Raw genomic sequence first — 17,208 nt, 5'->3', positions numbered from 1 at the left:
TGTTCAATTACTCAGTTGTTAGTTTTAAATCTGACATAGATAAACTTATGACCAGCAAGGGTGTCCAGGGATATGGTCCACAGACAAGTTTATGGAGTTAGGCCACAGATCACCCATGATTTCACTCAATGGCAGAACAGGCTCGGGAAGTTGAATGGCCTACTCCTAATGCTTTATTCACTGATAGCTACTGGTTTCAGTCCGTGTTACAAACTTCTAACTCCAACTGCATCGCTCGCTCTGATAACTGTCTGAACCAGGTTCTTTGCAACGTTGGTGAAATATCGGACTTGGACATAAGCTTTCAACCACAGTGTCACATCTTCACTGTGACATTCTATTTCCATTTCAGTGACATGGCCCGACTCCAGCACAGTCTCAGCTCCATGTGCTGAAAATCTCATCCAGTCCTTTGTAACCTTGAGACTGAATAACCCGAATACACTCTTGATCCACCTCGCACTTTCAACCTCCCTGTAATGTTGAGCTCATCCAACACCCTGGCTGCTCGTGCTCATTCACAATGAGTCTTGTTCTCCTACCCTGAGGTCACTGACCAAAAAAGTCTGCCAGTTGAGAAAAAAAATATTAATTTGTTATTCTTGGCTTGAAATCCCTCCATGATAGTGGCCATTCCCATCTCTGTCATCTCTGCCAGCCGCACAATTCTTCTAGATATCTGCACTTGCCAAATTCCGGCCTCTTGAGCGTGCTCAATTAATCTCCCCTCCAAAGGCGGATGTTCGTTTAGTGCAAAATGTTGAAAATCAAACTAAGAAATAATTAACTTAATGCCAGGGCCCCACCGTGGCTCATAGTGACCACATCCAGTGCAAACGTTGGTTTCTTGAGAAATTCTGGCTTAGAGTTGATAAGCTGGAGTCTGAGCTCCAAACACTGCCACATATCAGGGAGCGGGGACATCATTTCCCTGGACCCTGTCTTTCAGGAGGCAATCACACCCCGAAGATTAACGACCTCAAATTCAGTCAATGATCAGGGATAAGAGGATATGACTACGACTGAGAAAAGAGGGATGCAGGAGATGTTGCTGAAGGAGTCTTAGCCCTGGACTTTGTGCTCCCTGTGTTGATAAGAGTGTGGGCTATAGGGAGGATGAGCAAACTGGCCACAGTACCATGGTACATGGGGCCATTCAAGAGGGTGGGGAGGGATGCAGAAAAAAAAGAGAAATGTACTTGTAACCGGGGTAGTGTAGTCAGGGGAATAGAGATTACTCTTTGTGACCAGGATCCAGAGTTCCAAAAACGATGCTGACTACTTGGTACGCATGTTCAGGAGACCTCACCAACTGCAGAGCAACTTGGAGTGGGAGGGGAAAAACCAGTTTGTGTGGTCCAGAAAGAATACGAGCAGCCCGGGAGTAAATTAGAAAAGCAGACCGAGAAAGGTAATAATCTCTTGATTACTACCTGAGCCATAAGCAAATTAACATAAAATCAGCAAGAGTAAAGAGGTAAATGCATCGCTCAAACTTTGGTGTGGGAGAAACGGGTTCGAATTCACTGGACATTGGTGGCAGTACTGGGGAAGTACACAGCTGTTCCGATGGGACAGGCTTTTCCGGAATCGTGTTGGGACAAGAGTCCTGGAAAATCACAAAACCAGGGTCTGTGGATAGGGCTTTAAAATAATTGTAGGAGGGAGGGGGGCAGGGACATTCAATTACATGCACAATTATGAAAAAAAGATAAAGGAGGAGTGGTGGACATAGCTCAGGTTCAAGTTTCCACACAAGTCATAGGACAGAAACTATGGAAAGGATCAGGAATCTAACTTCAGGCACAACCGATAAGGGGACTCTGATGAGAAGAGGGGCAGTCATAGCAGGACTGAGGGTGTTGTACTTAAACGCATGCGGTATATGAAAGAAGGTAAATGAGCTTGTACAATGTTGTGGGTTTCATGGAGACATGGCTGCATGGGAATCAGGGCTGAGAACTAAATATCCAAGGACACAAGTCCTATGAAAAGACAGGGAGATGAGCAGAGGGGGTGTGGTTGCTTTGTCAGTAAGAAATTAAACTGTATTGGCATCGAGTCAGAAGGTGTAGAATCTGCACTGTGAGGGCAGAGTCAAAAAACCACAAAGGAAAAGAGACCCTGATGGAATTTGTGAACAAGGCTCCCAGCAGTTGTCAGGGGAAGAAAATGAATCAGGAGATAGAAAAGGCACATAAGACAGGCACCATTGCAATAATCATGGGGGACTGGGAATATCAGGTTTGCAGTGGATTTCAAGAAAAGGAATTTGTAGAATGTCTATGAGATGTTTGTTTGGAGCAACTTGAAGTAGAGCTCACTAAGGAACAGGCAGTTCTGGATTTAGTGAGGTATAATAAGGGAGATTCGATTAGGGAGCTCAAGGTGAAGAAACCCTTCGAGGGCAGTGACCAGAATATAACAGACCCTGCAGTTTGTGAGGGAACAGCTGGAATCAGACGTAACTGCATTATAATTGAGTAAAGGAAACATCAAAGATGTGAGGGAGGAGCTGGCCAGAGTTAACTGGAAGGGGGGGCCTCGCAAGGAAGACAGTGAAGCAGCAATGGCAGGAGTAACTGGGATGATTCAGGAGACTGCAGAAATTCACCCCAAAGAAGAAGAAACAAACAAAAGAGAAGATGAAGCAATCTTGGCTGACAAGGAAAGTCAGGGGACAGCATAGAAGTAAGAGAAAAAGCATACAAAATGTCAAAGATTAGTGGAAGTCAGAGTTTGGGAAGCCTTTAAAAACTAGTACAGGATAATAAAAAGGAAATGAGGGGATAAGACGAGATATGACAGTAGGCTAGCTACTGCTATAAAAGAAGGCTGCAAAAGTTTTTTCAAGATATTTAAAAGGTTGCATAGAGGCAAGAGTAGACATTGGACTGCTGGAAAATGAGGCTGGAGAAGCAGCATTAGGGAACAAAGAAATGGCAGAGGAACAGAACAGGTACTTTGCATCAGTTTTCACAGCTGAAGACAACAGCAGCATACTAGAATTTCCAGAGAGACATGGGACAGAAATGAGAAGGTGTTGGGGAAACTGAAACATCTGAAGGTGAAGAAATTACCAAGATCAGATGGACTACACCGCAGAGTTCTGAAGAAGATAGCTGAGGAGAGTGTAAATGCATTGGTGGTGATCGTTCAACAATCACTGGAATCAGCGAGGGTCCCAGATGATTGGAACATGGCTAATGCAACACTCCTGTTTAAGAAAGGAGAGGCGCAAAGGCAGAAATTATAGGCTATATATCCTGACCTCAATTGTTGATAAGGTTTTAGAGTCCATCATTAAGAATGAGACTGCAGAGTATGTGGAAGTGCATGGTAAAACAGAGCAAAGTCAGCACGGCTTCATTAAGGGGAGGACATGCCTGACAAATCTGTTAGAATTCTTTGAGGAAGTAACAACCAAGTTAGACAAAGGAGAGCCAGTGGACGTGATTATTTGGTTTTCCAGAAGGTCTTGACAATGTATCACACAGCAGGCTGCTAAATAAGGTAACAGCATGGTATTAGTGGCAAGGTAGAGGGTTGGCTGACCAGCAGAAAGTCAGGATAAAGGGGTCTTTTACAGGACAGCAGCCACTAATTTGAGGAGTTCCTCAGGGGTCAGTGCTGGGACCACAACTATACACATTGTGCCTTAATGACCTGGACAAAGCAACTGAGGGCATTGTGTAATCTGCACATGTAGTAACAAAGGTAGGTGGAGGGACAGGTAATGCTGAGGCAATAAGGAGACAGCAGAAGGCTTTGGACAGGCTAGGAGAATGGACAAAGAAGTGGCAGAGGAATACAATGTGGGTAAGTGTGAGGCTATGCACTTTGGTAGGAACAATAAAGGCAGAGACCATTTTTGAAATGGGTAAAGGCTTCAGAAATCTGAAGCGCAAAGTGACTTTGGAGTCCTAGTTCAGGAATTCTCTTAAGGCTAACATGCAGGTTCAGTTGGCTGTTCGGAAGGCAAATGCCATTTCAACATTTATTTCAAGGGGCCTAGAATCCAAGAGCAGAGATGAACTGCTGCGCTGTATCAGCTCTGGTCAGACAGCATTTGAATACTGTGAGCAGTTATGGGCCCTGTATCGAACGAAGGATGTGCTGGCCTTGGAGCAAGTCCAGAGTAGTTTTACAAGAATGATCCCAGGATGAAGGGCTTGTCACAAAAACAGCAGTTGAGGACACTGGGTGTGTATTCAATGGAGTTTAGAAGTATGGTTGCAATATTGGAAGGCTTGAAAGGGGGGCAAAAGAGGAGGAGAGGTGTTTTTGATGAGCGAAAACATTGCTGCTGTAAGTCGAGAAAATATTTCTAAAAGATAATCAAGTGAAAATATATGGGTTGAAATTAGAAATGAGAGGAATGATCACCTTGATGGGATTGTACTATAGGCCCCCAAATAGTGAAAGGGAAACTGAGGAACAAATATGTAGAGAGATCTCAGATAGATGTAAGAACAATAAGGTGAGAATAATTTGGAAAATTTCAATCACCTAACTTTGACTGAGACTACCATTGGGTTAAAGGTTTGAACAGTGAAGAATTTGTTAAATACGTTCAAGAAAATTTCTTAATCAACATGTAAATGTTCTGATGAGAGAAGGATCAAACTTGACGTTCTTTTTGGTAATAAGCAGGGCAAGTGATTGAAGTTATAGTCCGGGAACGCTTTTGGTCTAGCGATCAAAATTCTATTAGTTTTAAAACAGTTATGGAAAAGGATAAGCCTTCTGTAAAAGTTAAAGCTTTTAATTGGAGTAAGGCAAATTTTAATGGTATGAGACAAGAACTTTACAAAGTTGATTGGAGTAGTCTGTTCACAGGTAAACGGACGTCTGATAAGTGAGAGGCACTCAAAAGTGTGATAACAAGAGCTCAGAGCCATTATGTTCAATTATGTTCATATTAGAGTGAAAGGTAAGACCGGTGTGATTACAGAACAATGGATGAATAAAGATATTGAGGCACTAGTCAAGAATGAATAGAAATCATATTACATATGACAACTGGGTTCAAATAAATTTCTAGAACAGTGCAAAGAGTGTCATGGCTTTCGCAAGAGGAGATCAGGAAGGCAGAAAGGGGATAAGAGATAACCTCATTTGCCAAGGTTAAGGACAATCCAAAGAGATTCCACAAGTACACACAGAGCAAGAGAGCAACAAGAGAGAGAGCTGGGCACCTTAAAGATCAAGGAGGGGGGAGGGGTCGTCTTTTTGCTGAAATTCAGGAGATGGGAATGATATTAAATGTATATTTCACATCAGTTTTGACTGTGGAGAAAGCTAACCCAAATGCTCACTCTCCATTTATGAACCTGGACAGGTTCTGTTGCCAAACTATTTGACCAAGGGCCAAAGAAAAGGAGACAAGGTGATGTTTCTCGCAGCTGGATTGACTTTACACTGTGTGGCTTCACGCTACACATACAGTCTAGGTGTCGCCAGGCCTGGAAGGTTTGAGTTATGAGGAGAGACTGAACAGGCTGGGACTCTTTTCACTGGAGAGCAGGAGGTTGAGGATTGACTTTATAGAGGTTTATAAAATCATGATAGGTATAGATAAGGTGAATAACAAAGGTCATTACTCTTAGATAGGGGAGTCCGAAACTAGAGGGTATATTTTTAAGGTCAAAGGACAAAGATTTAAAAGGGAACCAAGGGAAAAGCTTTTCAGACCGAGGGTAGTTTTTATGTGGAATGAACTACCAGAGGAGTGGTAGATGCAGGTACACTTAACAACATTTAAAAAGACATTTGGACAGCTACATGATTAGGAAAGGTTTAGAGGGATATGGACCAAATGCAAGAAAGTGGGACCAGATCAGTTTCAGAAACCTGGTCGGCATTAATGCGTTGGACCAAAGGAGGCTGGAGAACTCGGGGAAATAAATATGGATATTTTGAAATCAATTCATATTGCAGGACGCTAAGTGCTGGAAGTCTGAGAAAATATATAGGTGGATAAATCTCTGGTTCCTGATCCAATGTATTCCAGGACATTGTGGAATTAAGGGAGGAAATTGCTGGGCTCCTTGCCTAAGTATTTGTATCATTTGTAAATATGTGTGAGGTGCCAGGTGACTGGATTTTGGTTAATGTTATGCCTATGTTTAAGAAGCGATGTAGGGAGAAGCCTAGGAACTATTGACCCGTGAGTCTGACTTTGGTAGTGGCTAAGTTGCTGGAGGTAATTCTGAAAGATAGCATTTGGAGAGGTGTGATCAGGGATAGTCAGCATGGTTTTGTGTGAGGGAAATTGTGTCTCACAAATTTGATTGAGTTTCTTGAAGAACTAACCAAGAAGATTGATGAGGCCACAACAGTAGACATTGTTTACTTGGACTTTAGTAAAGCCTTTGACATTCGTATGGTAGACTAATTAGTAAAATTAAAGCACATGGGATTCAGGGTGCACTGGCCAATTGGATTCAAAATTTGCGAAATGACAAGAGACAGTGTGGTGGTGGAGGGTTGTTTTTCAGACTGGAGGCCTGTGACGAGCAGTGTTCCACAGAGACTGGCATTGGATCCACTTTTGTTTGTCATTTATATACATGATTTTGATGAGAAGATAGTGGTTAGGCATGGTTAGTAAGTTTGTGGATGACACCAAAATTGGTGGTATAGTAGACAGTGAAGAAGGTTATCTAAGATTACAAAGAGATCTTAATCAATTGGGTTTAGGGGCTGAGCAGTGGCAGATGGAGTTTAATTTGAATAAATATAAGGTATTGTATTTTGGTAAAACAAACGAGGGGGACATGACTTAGACAATTAAAAGTAGGGCCTTGGGTAATGCTGTAGAACAGAGACACTTCAGGGTTGAGTTACCTAATATTTGAAGTTTGCATCACATGTAGACAGGGTGGTTAAGAACACATTTAGTATACTTACCTTCAATGCTCAGATGTTGTGTGTACAGGAACTGGTACGTCGTGTGAGGTTGTACAGGATGTTGGTGAGGCCTACTCTGGAGTACTGTGTCCAGTGCTGGTTGCCCTGTTATAGGAAGGATATTGTTAAGCTGGAGAGGGTTTAGAAAAGATTTACCAGGATATTGCTGGGAATGGAGGGATTAAGTTATAAGGAGAGGCTGGATAAGCCTGGGACTTCCTTCACAGGAGCGTAGGATGTTGAGGTTGACCTTTTAAGAGGTTTATCGCATCCTGAGGGATACAGATAAAGTGAACAGAAGGTTTCTTTTCCCTAGGGTGGGATATTTCGAGACGAGGGGGCATATCTTTAAGCTGAAAGGAGAAAGAATTAAAAATAACATGAGCAGCAACATTTTATTTTGCACAGAGTGGTTCGTGTGTGGAATAAACTTCCAGAGGTAGTGATGGATGCAGCTACAGTTACTGTTACAAAGTTTAAAAGACATTTGGAAAAGTACATGAATAAGATGTTTGCAGAGATATGGGCCAAGTGCAGGCAAGTGGGACTACTTTAGTTTAGGAACATGATCAGCATAGACTGGTTGGACCGAGGGGTCTGTTCCTGTGCTGTCTGACTCTATGTGATTGAAACTTACAGAATACTGAGAGGCCTGGATAAATGGACTCCGAGAATATGTTTCAACTAGTAGGAGAGACTAGAACCCGAGGGCATAGTCTCACAGTGAAGGGATGACCCTTTAGAATTGAGATGAGGAGGAAATTCTTCAGCTAGAGGGAGGTTATTCTGTGGAATCCATTTTCGCAGAGGGCTGTGGAAACCAAGACATTGAGTGTATTTATGACAAAGATAGATAGGTTCTTGATTGGTAAGGGGATCGATGGTTATGGGAGAAAGTAGGAGAATGGGGTTGAGAAACATATCAGTCACGCTCAAATGGTGGAGCAGACTCAATGGCTGAATAGTCTCACTCAGCTCCTATATCTTGTGGTCTGTTATTAAACATTCAAAAGGCATTTGGACGAATACATGGATAGGAAATGTTTAGAAGGATATGGGCCAAGTGCAGGGAAATGGGGTTAGCCTGGATGGGCATTTTCATCGGCATGCACCTATTTGGGTGGAAGGGCCTGTCTCCGCGCTCTAAGACTCTATAACCCAAAAGAAGGGCAGGCCATCTTGACTGCGTGCTGTGTAATGACCGGAGGGAAGGGGGTGGGTCAGGTCAGTTGGCTAGCCGGCTGGTTTGTGATGCAGAGTAACCCAAACAGCACATACTCAGTTTCTCTACTGCCTGAGGTCGCCATGAAGGTCCCACCATCTTAATGTTGCCTGAGGTTTGGCAACCCTCAGGTTAAAACACCATTACCTGTCTCTCGTTCTCTCTCTTTCTGTCTCTCTTCCTCCCAAGTGACAGAGCAGTCCTGTGGTCTTCTGGGACTATGGCAACTTTAATCTAAAGAATTTAATTAAGTAATGAGAAGGGAATAATTAGTAATCTAACTATATGAGGCCCCTTGTGGGTGAGTGAAGAACTCAGTGATAGAACTCTTCATTGAGATGGAAAGTAACAGAATTGATTCTGAGACTAAGGGCCAAAATCTAAACAGAGGAAATTGTGATGGTATGAGACATAGGCAGGCTGCAATAAATTGGGGAACAAAGCTCAAAGGGATGACAAACATTTAAATAGCATTTGGCAGAACTGCAACCGTTGTTCATTCCTGTCTGGCACAAAATAAAGTGGGAAAGGTAACACTGCCATTACTAAAAGCGATATTAGGCATAGTACTGGATCCATGGAATAGGCGTACAAATTGGCTAAAAAGAGTAGCAGACCTGAAGACTCGGAGCTGTTCAGATTTCAGCAGAAGAGGACTAAGGGATTGATTAAGATGGGAAAGATAAAGTCTAAGATGAAGCTTGCGGGGAACATACAGACTAACTGTAAAATCTCCTAAAGATATAATGAAGAGAAAAAAAGATCGACGAAAACATCCTTTACAATCAGAAACAGGCGCCATCCTGAGGTGTAATAAAGAGATGGATGGACCAATTAACTACATATGTTGGTTCTGTCAAAGAGTGGCACAAATAATATCCCCAAAATACCGGGGAGGAACTGAAGAAAATCACTGTTAGTGGGGAAGTGGCGTTGGGAAAATTGACGGAATTAAACACCAACAAATCCCCAGCACGTGGCAATCAGCACCCCACAGTACTTCACAAAGTGGCCTAAGATAAAGTGGATGCATTTAGAAACTAGGGTCTTGATTCTAAAGAGAGGAAATTGATAGTCATCTTTCAAGATTCCATAGACTTTGGAACAGTTCCTCTTGTGTAACCCCGCTATTTAATAAAGCAGGTAGAGAGAAAACATCGAGTTAAAGACCAGTTAGCCTAACACTGGCAAACAGTGACAGGACTGGACGGAGTCAGTCAGCATGGATTTAGGAAAAGAAATGAGAAATGAGACCTCGTGTCCGTACACACAAGTCATTGAAAGTAAGCATCAGGTGCAGCAGGTGGTGAAGAAGGCAAATAGTACATCGGCCTTCATAGCAAGAAGGTTTGAGTACAGGAGCAGGGATGTCTTGCTGAAATTATATGGAGTCTTGGTGAGACCATAGCTGGAGTATTGTGTGCAGGTTTGGAATACATATGTGACGAAGGATTTTCTGGCTTTGGAGGCTGTACAACAAAGGTTTACCAGACTGATTCCTGGAATGGCAGGACTGACATACAAGGGCAGAATGGATTGGTTAGGACAAAATTCACTGGAGTTTAGAAGAATGAGGGAGGATCTCACTGAAACCAATAAATTCTAACACGACTAACAAGGTAAATGCAGGAAGGATGCTGTCAATGAGCAGGGAGTCGAGAACCACGAGTCACACTCTAAGGATATGGGGTAGGCCGTTTACGACTGAGGTGAGGAAAATTTTCCTTTCTTCAGAGACTGGTGAGCCTGTGGAATTCACTGCCACAGAAAGCATATGAGTCCAAAACATTGAATGTTTCTGGAAGAAGATAGATATAGATCTGAGGGGTAAACAGATCAAAGTTGGGAACAGGCTGCTGAGTGGGATGATCAGCCATGATCGAACGCAATAAAAGGCCTACTCCTGTTCCTATGGCTTATGTTTCTATTCTGTAAAAAGTGGAATATACAACAAAATGATTCTAACTGACACAGATGTTAGCACTACCTTATCACCACCACAAGAAAATCCTGTGATTCCTTACCGAACAGCAGTCAGGGAACAGCTTCACCACACAGACTGCAGCAGTTCAAGAAGGTCAAGGAGATGCAGTGATTTTTGAAGCTTCTGGCGTGGCTGCTCTGTCTCTCGTTTTCTATCCAGTTCTCAAATTGTTGAATGTTCTGAGAAAAGCAACACAGTATAGAGGAAAATCAGAAGATATCTTTGGAAGTGGTGGTACTTGCGGACGAGGGAGATTCTGATTTGGTTGTTATTGCGGGGAGGGGTGTGAGGGATGAGTTGCGGGAAACGCGGGAGACACAGTCGAAGGCGTTCTCGACCACTGAGGGGGGGAGGTTGCGGTCCTTGAAAAACGAGGACATCTGAGATTAAGTGCGGCCTGTTTCTGGGAAGAAGCCTGACGCTCTCGGCGACTTATATCGCAGCACGAGAAAAGCCATGTTTGGGGCTTGAGACCTCAGCTGGACAACCATGAATCCTTCTTTCCCGACAATGCGCTGAACGTCAGTCTTCCCTTTAAACTTCTCTCGTCGCCTCTGGATGCGATAGATGAACATTTCTGTTCGGCCATTGCTCGCGGTGCGCATGCTCACAGTCAAAATACTGTGCACATGCTCCAACACCCGCCACCTGACTGATAACCGTCTGACCAATAGCAAGAAAGGGGCGGGGCTGGATACATGCCCTGGCGCCGCTGATCTTCCAACCAGAGGATGAGGAGCAGGGCAGGCGCTCTGACCAATCAGAGAATGGGAGCGAACAGAAACAGAAGTTGTGGGAAAAGCTCAGCAGGTCTGGCAGCATCTGTGAAGAAAAAAAATCAGAGTTAACGTTTCGTGACCCTTTCTTAGAACTGAATAAACGCGGGCTCGCCCTCCAAACTCCATGGGAGTGAATGAGGGCGGGACGGGGCTAGTGGGAGGCTCGGTGGAGCCCGAATATTGTTTCAGATTGAGGTTTTATTGCCATACGTTCTCAGGTTACAGCAGACAGTGAGAAGTGGACAGTGTCCCCACACACATCGGTATCTTAAGTACTCAGGCGCAAAATCTTAGTTACAGAAGTTGAAAAGTAAAGAAATAACTTAAAAACTTCAGCACTACAATCTTCTCAGTATAAAAGTGAAAAAAAGAAATACCTATAAAATTATAAAGTCATACATTACAGTCCTTCCTTAATCCATAGGCCTGCAGACAATCCAACTTGGGCTTCCCCAAGAGGACATGATTTCCCCTCCACTGGACATGGAACTGCCTGTTATCACCAGCAGCTGTCGCAGTGGATTGCAGCTTCCAACCTTCGTCGTGCACACTAGGCCTCACTACCACTCAAAAGACCTTGTCTGTGACCACCACTGCGGCCATCCTTTGCTACCACTATTGCCATCCAGTCCTTTTTGTGCTCAGTCCACTTCCATGATCCATTGCTACGTTAGTCATCTCGCAGCAGAGTCCAGCTCCGGCCATTGATGAGGCCATGATGTTACTAATCGTGACCAGATTCCTTGTGGCCAACCATCAATACTGCCGTCTGCACCACCGAGCTCCAAAGACCAAAGATTCACAAGGAAAAAAGAGAAAAGAGAAAAGAAAAGTGGTCGGAGAGGACAAGATTTGGTGAAGAGTCTTTCTCAGCCACTATCTTGGATGTAGGATTGTGCCCTGGACGGACAGGAGGACTGCTTTCTGTCCACTCTTTTTTACAGCACATTCAATGGGAAGCATTTCCAGATTGGCAATTCCAACCAGGTGTCAAAGCAAGAGCTAACAGAGTCCCTCTATTTCTAAACACCTCACTATCATCGGCCTTCCACCGTGTATGGTATAAGTTTGTTTATTATGTCTTTGTGAAAAGGTTTCCTAGATCAGCATGACTGGAAAAGCTCCAAGAAATTTGAAATCGTGTGCAGAGCAGCTCCGGTGGATGTATCTGGGTACCACAGTTGAAGAAGGAGAGACTGGACCTTCCTGGGGTCACAGCGCAGATTTACCTCAATGATTCCTGGACTCATTGTGTTATATTTTGAGCAGAGGTTGCAGAATTCATTGTGACACACAGAAGTAATTTTGCCTGTTGCAACAATGCCAACTTTCTGCTCTAATTCTCTTCTCCCTCCCCAAAGCCCTTCAAGTTATTTCCCTTAAATGCTTATCTAATTACCTTTTTTTAAGTAATTGATTATCTTCATTTCCACTTGTAAGCAGGAGAGGACTGTGTAGAACTACTGATTCTGGGGGAAAAGAAAGAGATTCATTCCCCCTGTATCTGTTGTTGCTGAAACAGCTCAGTTGGGAATATGTTAGCCTGAAGATATTAATCTTCCTCGTTCAATTTCAAGTTTCACTGGGTAATTTTGGGCAGCGCGTTAGCTCAGTGGTTAGTATTGCTACCTCACAGTGCCAGGAATGCAGCTTTGATTGTGTTTGTGTGGGGTTTGGATGTTCTGCCCATGACTGTGTGGGTTTCTCCAGATGAGCGGTTTTCCTCCCATGGTCCAAAGATGGGAATGTTAGGTGGATTGACCATGCTAAAAATTGCCCGATGGTGTCCAGGCATGTGCAGGTTGGGTGGGTTAGCGACAGTAGAAACCCCATGCAGGGTTATGGGAATGTGGTGGGGGGAAGAGTTTGGAAGGCATGCTGTTCAGAGGGTCGGTGTCTCTTTCTGTACTGTAGGGATTCTTTAATTTTATCTCTTGCCTATGTTGGAGATGGTTGGGCCTAATACACTACCAAGCCTCTTACAACTTACATAAATTACTTAGGTGAGAGGTGAAGGCAGTTAAAATGGACATGAGGTTGCAGGCAGACATAGATCGAGTCATGGAGTTATACAGCACTGAAACAGACCCTTCAGTCAAAACAGTCCTTGCCAATCATAATCCCAAACTAAACACATCCCACTTGCCTGCTCCTGGCCCACATCCCTCCAAGCTTTTCCTATTCATGTACTTATCTAAATGTCTTTTAAACATTGTAAATGTAATTGTATCCACCACTTCCTCTGGAAGTTCATTCCATATATGATCCACTCGCTGTGTAAACAAGTTTCCCTTCATGTCTTTTTAAAATTTCTCTCCTCTCGCCTGAAAAATATTCCCCGTTGTCTTGAAATCCCTCACACCAGGGAATGGACACCTGTGATTCACCTTATCGATACCCTTAATGACTGTATAAACCTCTCATAAGGTCACCCCTCAAACTTCTACACGCCCGTGAAAAAAGTCCCAATTTATCTAGGCTGTGTTACCACATAGCCTGCCATTACACACCTCCTGTTGTTAGTCACTAACAGTCCCCATTAGCAACTATTAGCCTCCCAGCCTGATCGTTAGCAACTCCTTTGTCTGTCCAACTGTCTTTCTCTCTCTTCGGGCTCTATCCTATCGTTTACTCCCTACCCCACCCACCTCCCTATTTTCTGCGTATAAACTGACGTTTTCCCAGCCACTATCAGTTCTGAGGAAGGGTCACCGGACCCGAAATGTTAACCCTGTTTTCTCCTTCACAGATGCTGCCAGACCTGCTGAGCTTTTCTGGCAACTTTGTTTTTGTTCCAAACTATCTAGCCTCTCCTGGAACTCAATCCCTCCATTCCCAGCAACATCCTGGTAATTCTGTTATGATTCTTATCCAGCTTAATAATATCTCTCCTACAACAGGATAACCAGAACTGGACCCTGTACTTCTGGAGGGGCCTCACCAATGTCCTGTACAACCTCAACATGACTTCCTATCTCCTATACATAAAGGTCTGAGAGGTGGAGGCAAGCTTACTAGTCGGCTTCTTAACCACCCTGTCAAATTATGACACAAACTACAAAGAATTATGTGCCTGAGTCCCGAGGTCTCCCCCTTCTATAACATTACCCAAGGACCTACCTTTCATTCTGCAAGTCCTGCCATTGTTTGTGTTACCAAAATGCAACATCTCGCATTTATCCAAATTAAACTCCATCTGCCACTCCTCAGCCCAATGATCCAATTGATCAAGATCTCTTTGTATTCTTAGATAACCCTATTCACTGTCCAATATATTATCAAATTTGGATCATCCATAACCGTACGAACCATTACATCTATATTCTGATCTAAATCATTTTATCAATGACGAACTAACGTGGACGCAGCTGTTCTCCCTGTGGAACACGCTGGTAACACGCCTCCAGTCTGAAGAATAATCCTCAACCACTGGACTCTGTCTGCTGCAGTTAAGGCAATTTTGTATTCAATTGCCAAGCTCACCATGAATCCCATGTGATCTAACTTTACTAAATAACCTACCACACAGAACCTTGTCAAAGGCTTCACCAAAGTCCAGATAAACAATCTGTATTAATCTGCATTCAATCTTCTTGGTTTCTTCCTCAAAAAACTCAATCAATTTTGGGAGACACGATTTCACTCACATAAAACCATACTGAATGGCCCTAATCATTCCTTGCCTCTCCAAATGCATATAATGCTATCTTTCAGAATTACTTTCAACAATCTACCGACCACTGAAGCCAGACTCGCAGGTCTACAGTTCCCAAGTTTCTCCTTACATCCCTTTTAAAACAAATGCACATCTTTACACACTCACTCGGCACCTCACCTGTATTTTTAGATCATACAAATATTTCTTCAAGAGGCCCCAAAATTTCCTCCCCAATTTTCCACCATGTCCGAAGATACTCTCATGTCCCAGAGAATTATCGATCTTGATATTTTCAAAGACCTCCCGAACTTCCTCTTCTCTAATGTGAACTGTTTTCACATTTATTTCCCGGAGTTCTCTAGCCTCCATGTCTTTCTCCACAATAAAAATTGACATGAAATATTCATTTAAGATCTCTCCCATCTCCTGAGGTTCAACACAAAGATGGCCTCTTTCACCTTTAAGGGACCTGACGGTGTCTCTCTAGTTGCTGTCTTGCTCCTAATGTACATGTAGAGTCTCTTTGGATTGTACTGAACCTCACTTGCCAAGACTATCTCACACACTTCCTTTGCCTTCCTGATCTTCCACTTCGGAATACCACTACACTCTTTGTACTGTTCAAGAGATTCATTTGAACCCAGTTGTTTATATCTAATATGTGACTGTTTTTTTCCATATGACAAGCCTTTCATCCCTGCAATTAATCTTGTAAATCTGCTCTGGAACCCTCCAACGCAAGCACACCTTTCCTCAGGTACAGGGCCCAAAACTTCTCATAATATTCCAAATGTAGTCTGGCCAGAGCCTTTTATAGCCTCATCAGTACATCTCTTGTCTTTTTTGTTCGCTGTCTTGCAATGAATGCCTACATTGCATTTGCCTTCGTGACCACAAACTGAACATGCATGTTGATTTAAAGAGAATCCTGAACTAGAAATCTCAAATCCCTTTGGACTTCAGATTTCTGAAGCCTTTCCCCATTCAGAAAATAGTCTATGCCTCGAGGCTTCTGACCCAAATGTATAACCTCACACTTTCCCACACTGTATTCCACCTGCCACTTCTTTGACCACTATCCCAGTCTGTTCATTCTGAAGCTTTCACACCTCCTCAACACAACGTGTCCCTCCACCTATCATTATGTCATTTGCAAACTTAGCACTAATGCCCTCAACTCCATTGTCTAGATCATTAATGCAGACCCCTGCTGAACTCCACTAGTCTTCCGGCTGCCACCACAAAAAAGACCCCTTTATCCCAACTCTCTGTCTTCTGGCAGTCAGCCAAACCTCAATCCATGCCAATACCTTGTACCTAACATCACAGACTCTTACCTTTTTTAGCAGCTTCCTGTATTGCACCTTGTCAATTTTTTTCTGGAAATCCAACAGATCACATCCACTGGCTCTCCTTTATCCAGGTCGTTCAGGACCTCCTCAAAGAATTCCGTCAGATTGTCAGGCATGAAACCAAACCCCTTGGCGAAGTTATGCTGATTCTTGGAAGTACTCCATGATCACATTGTTACAATGATCTTCCACACAAAGCTATATATTTGACATTTATCCAGAATATTAAAACCTTGCTTTCAGTCCTGAATGTGATGAACAGCAAAGTCCAATCGCCATTGAGATGTGTGAACTCCGTGCTGTCTCAGCAGGATCGCTCAGTGAGTGTATTCCTTCCCCGACACAGAGCAGGTGAATGGTCTGTCTCCCAGTGGGATCTCTCTGCTGTCTCAGCAGGGTCGATGAGTGAGCTAACTGCTTTTCTCACGCTGGTGTACTGAGATTTGAGATGATCGCCTGAACCCAGTCCCACAACAGAAGCACCTGAAAGGTTTCTCATCATGTGAACATGCTGATGGAACATCAGTTCCACAGAACTTCGACAGCACTTCCCACAGACTAGACATTTGAAAAGTTTCTTCTCAATGTGAACACGTTGATGATAAAACAATCCCCAGGAACTTGAAAAGTGATTCCCACAGTCTGAGCATTTAAACGGTCTGACCTCAGTGTGAACACGTTGATGGGACTTCATTTCCACAGAATTCCTGAAACACTTCCCACAGTCTGAGCATTTGAAAGGTCTCTCCTCAGCGTGAACAAATTGGTGGGACATCAGGTCTCTGGAGGTTTTGCAGCACTTCCCACAGGCTGGGCATTTAAAAGGTCTCTCATTAATGTGAGCAAGTTGATGTGACATCAGGTCCCTGAGACTTATAAAGCTCATGCCACAGTTTGGACATTTGAAAGATCTCTCCTTTGTGTGAGCTCTTTGATGGGCCATCAGGTCCCCAAATGTTTTATAGTATTTTCCACAGTCTGGGCATTTAAAGGTATCTCATTAGTATGAGCATGCTGATGGGACATCAAATCCCCAGAGGTTTAATAACATTTTCCACAGTCTGGGAATTTAAAATGTCTCTCATTAATGTGAGCCAGTTGATGGGGCGTCAGGTCCTTGGAGGTTTTAAAGTATCTTCCACATTCTTTGCATTGAAATGGTCTCTCCTCGGTGTGAATGAGCTGGTGTTGCAATAGGTCAGATGACTGAGTGAATCCCTTCCCACACACTGAGCAGGTGAATGGCCTGTTGCTGGTGTGACTGTGTCGGTGAGTTTCCAGCTCAGATGGGGAAATGAATT

Source organism: Rhincodon typus, chromosome 8 (genome assembly GCF_021869965.1).
Source record: "Rhincodon typus isolate 14 chromosome 8, sRhiTyp1.1, whole genome shotgun sequence".
Classification (NCBI taxonomy): Eukaryota; Metazoa; Chordata; class Chondrichthyes; order Orectolobiformes; family Rhincodontidae; genus Rhincodon; species Rhincodon typus.
This window is presented reverse-complemented; position numbering follows the sequence as displayed.